The sequence below is a fragment of the Charadrius vociferus genome, unplaced genomic scaffold, assembly GCF_000708025.1.
Source record: "Charadrius vociferus isolate BGI_N301 unplaced genomic scaffold, ASM70802v2 scaffold55, whole genome shotgun sequence".
In the NCBI taxonomy this organism is placed as follows: domain Eukaryota; kingdom Metazoa; phylum Chordata; class Aves; order Charadriiformes; family Charadriidae; genus Charadrius; species Charadrius vociferus.
Window position 1 is genome coordinate 2,519,978 of NW_009648444.1, and position 4,035 is coordinate 2,524,012.

The following is a 4,035-nucleotide window of genomic DNA, read 5'->3' on the forward strand; positions in this document are numbered from 1 at the left end:
GGGGGGGGAGGGAAGGCCTGAGCTCAATTGATGAGAAAATCTTTTGTAAATCACTTTCACCCATTTTCTGACTTCCATACACAGCTGTCTCTCTCTACCAACTCCAGAAAGCACTGCTAAAACTTCTCCACCTTTATTTTTCATAAAGTACTTACATGGAAAGTTTAACTTCTGAACGCATACAGAACTTTCATACAGACTGTGCAATTGCCAAATAAATGCCTACCTTGGTAACCTAAGAATTTTTTTTATTCATATTTGAAGTTAGAAGATTTAGACTAATTCAGCAGGTTTCTCTTGCTCTTACTCCCCCAGACATCAAAAAAAGTCTTCAACACAAAACGGACCATTCAGCAACTACCTCAAAAGTTTTTCTTTTTCAGCCTCAGACAAATAGCGACCAATGTAAAGCCACCTGCCACACTCTTGAATTACAGGGTAACTGTTCAAACAGAAGATTTGCCTCTTTCTCCATCCAACATTTGTTTCTAGAATTACTAAAGTCAGAGCAGCATTATTAAAATACTGTAACAGAGATTTTAGAGATTGATAAAATGTCCATTAGCTAATACGAGAAACAAGACTTTTGCCCTGGACAGAAGCTTTGCCATATACCCCGCTAAACCACAAGAACAGCATTCACTACCACTGTCAGAATGCCCAAGCATTGAAGTTTGTTCTGGTTCATATTGGCAATTCAAGTCTCTATGCCACAGATCTCTACTATCTCATCTTTGACTAGATCACTGTAATATTTCTTCACAACTGGAAGCACGGAATCTTTTTCTTTTACGGTAACCATATACCAAAAACGATTAATCTGACATGTTAACTAGTATTTTCCCCTAACCTTTTGCCTGAATTTAAGTTTTGCTACTCCACTTGTTTAGAGAGAAGCTAGCAAATTGGAAAAGAACAGGAAATACTAATTATGGGGATGTTTAAAATTAGGTACTTTTCAGACCAGAAGGACAGCCTTTTTCAGACTACAAGGTAAAGAGAGCTAGCAATGGGAAACTCCACTCTGCTTTTTACATTGAGCTTTTCAACATCAACAGAATTACTCTTATACTTTAATTCCCACAATAACTTTTAAAAGTATTTTTAACAAAACGGGCTTCTACAACTCATTACATATTTATTTCAATAGAATAGCAAAGCATTCAGTCTGGATTTATTTATATTACTAGCTACTGTAAAAACTTCAGTGTCCCCTCATCACAACAGTAACTGAATGTCTCATAGACATTCATCTCAAAAGCCTTGCAAAGGTGGAAGTTTCCCGTATTCCCATTATACATGTGAAAAAGCTGAAGCACAAAGAGAATTTTTAGCTCAACATCACACAGGAAGTCTGTCCTACAGCAACCCTAGAAATCAGACATTTTCCTTAAGGGTTTTGTTGTTTGGTTGGTTGTGGGTTTTTTTAATTCCAGTCTACGAACACCATATAAAACTGCAATCAGGCTAATTTTATACCCAAGTCTCTCACAGAAGAGAAACCAAAATGAATCTGTCCAGTTCTGTCTATAACTGACTTTACCTGTGTTTCCTTAAATTGTTTCCTGTGAGAAGATAAGGCCTTCCAAGGTCATTCCAACTGAACTGTACACTCTTGCACTGCCATATCTCATCCCTCTCCCATTTTTACTTCAGAGAATTCCACCTAACATCTTGTCTCTAAGCACAGACATTTATAAAGCCTTGTTTCCTATATTTTTTGTTTTTAAGATAGTTGTTTTTCACACTATTTTGGCTCCGCAGAGTACATCTTGCTTGTGGATTTATGCCCAGCCCTTCCTTTGAAAGGCTTAATAGCCTGCCTGGTCGTCCATTCTCACTTAAGTATTTTCACATAACTACTACCCTTCCATTAAATGCGATAAATTTATGAATCCTTTGGCAGCTTACTAAGACAAAAGCAGCCACAGACATACACAATAAAACAAAAGATGGAACTCAGAACTAAAAAAACCTACAATACTTTACACTATTTACTCACAATATTTTTCCCAGCACTTTTCCTTCTCTAATTAGACTGTAAATTCTGTGGGAAGAGATGTTTTTTTATTCTACATTGGCCTTATTTTACAGTAGCCACTGTTGAAAGAGGGAAAGGGAGAAAAACATCACAGGATTTGCAATGCAACTTAAAGACAAGATAAATAATGTTGTCTACCTTTGCTATATAAACTACCTTGGCTATGTAAAAATAATAAACATTAAGCAAGTACAAGTTTCACTAATTGTACTGTTTGTTACCGTTTTCTCTTCCCTTTCAACATGCACTAAACAACAGTTAAATTAGTTTCACTGACCTACTGTGTTAACAATGTAATAAAGAAAATTGCTGGTTTAAAAACAAATGTTTTGCAGGAAAATGAAAAATTAAAAAATTAAAAATAACTAAGTACATAAACACAGTCTTCCTTTTAGTTCCTGAAAAATACCTCATTTATTTGTTGATTATTACATGGTAAGACAGAACTTTTGTTAAATATACGCATTAACATCTGAGAATGTTCAATGTAGTAAGTAATTTTAAAATGTAGCTTTCCTCCATCAAATATTTAACTTAGCACAAAGTAATATTTGTGCTTTAAGGCAGATAACTTTGGAGGTTAGAGCTGTATTTCTATGCAGGCGATCAATTTACTGCATGAGTTTAGGGCCACCATTGCATCCTCAAGTGAATCCAGAGAGAAGCATACAAGCTTTTCATGAAGAGCTTCAGATCAGAATTTCAGGCAGGTTTATCAGTAAAGTAAGAGAAGTTTATGGATCAAGAAAGTAAGACACAGGGTACGAAGAACCAAAGTCAAACTTTAGAAAGACAGCATATTAAAATTCAGTTATCGCAGAAAGTAATACCAGTGAGTGAAAATTCCTTTGCAGACCTACTACATAAAACCTCTACTCCAAGCTTCTCTCAACAGTTTGTCAGCCCACAAAAATCCGACCTGGTAGTCAACACTGAAACCTTTTCTTTATTTCTTTTTTTTTTTTTTTCTTTTTAAAAAAGCTTAGCCGTAAGTCACTGAGTGCCAGACGAACGACACGAAGGCTCCAAGCGTGTTTCCCGCCATCAACTACCCCCGGGCTTCACCGACAAACACCTCAACAAGGAGTTTCCAGCCAACCCTCCTTCACGAAACACACAACGACCGGCAAAGGGGGCCGACGGGGCCGTTCTCAGCCCGGGAGCCCGGGCGGGCAGGAAGCAGAAACCCGGGACTTCCCCAGGGCTGCCGAGACCTGCCGCCCTCATCCGTGGAGACCCCGAAACTGCCCCCTCAGCGGCCGCGGGACAATAAGGCCCGGCCCGGCCCGGCTCAGCCGCTTCCGCCCCGCCTCCGCCCCTTCCTGCGCGCGCCCCTCGCCGGGCCCCGCCCCGGCCCTCACACAATCCCCCCCGCCCACAGCGTGGGGCGCGCGCCCGGAACGGCTGCCTCTGGAGCTCGGGTTGTGCGGGGGGACCGGCGCGGCGGCGGACCCGGGGCCGGGCGGCGAGCAGCGGCGGCGGCTGTGGCTGTCTCCGCACGCCTTCCTCCTCTCCGGTAAGAGTGCGGTGGGCGGCTCCTCGGGGGCAGGCGCGAGTTCGCCGGGACCCGGGAAGAGAGGGTTTTGGAAGAGCAAGAGGGGCGCACCGCACGTACGCGCGGTTGGCGGCCGGTACCCCCGGTCCTGAGGCGAGGCGGGCGGTGAGTCTCCCTGTGGCGCGGGGAGGGCCCGGGCGGAGCCGGCGAGGCGGCCGCCGCGTTGTCCCTTGTGGGTGCCGGCGCTCCTCCTGCCTGGCGTCTGGAGGGACGGGCCCTCCTGGCACACGGGCACGCCGGGGGCCGCGGCCTTGAGGAAACCGGACTAGGGCGGTAACGGGTGCGGGAGGGTTCCCGGAGCCGTTCGGGCTCTGCCGGGGCTAGAGCCCGTCGCGCCGTTCTCCCTCGGGGCAGCGTGTCCGTGAGGTCCCACTCGTGGCCCTGAGGCGTGCGGCGCTGCCCGGCCTGCCCGCGGGCGGGAGGCGCTGGGCCCGGGTGT

General features: G+C 45.0%; 1 protein-coding gene across 1 annotated transcript in view; it reads right to left on the reverse strand.

The window, feature by feature from the left end:
- GSTCD (glutathione S-transferase, C-terminal domain containing) overlaps positions 1-3,359 on the reverse strand; it is a 72,572-nt gene extending 69,213 nt beyond the window's left edge. Inside the window, exon 1 of the mRNA XM_009885500.1 lies at positions 3,323-3,359. The gene's annotated coding sequence lies outside the window, so the exon portion shown is untranslated. The remainder of the gene's footprint in view (positions 1-3,322) is intronic.
- Between the last annotated feature and the right edge of the window lie 676 nt (positions 3,360-4,035).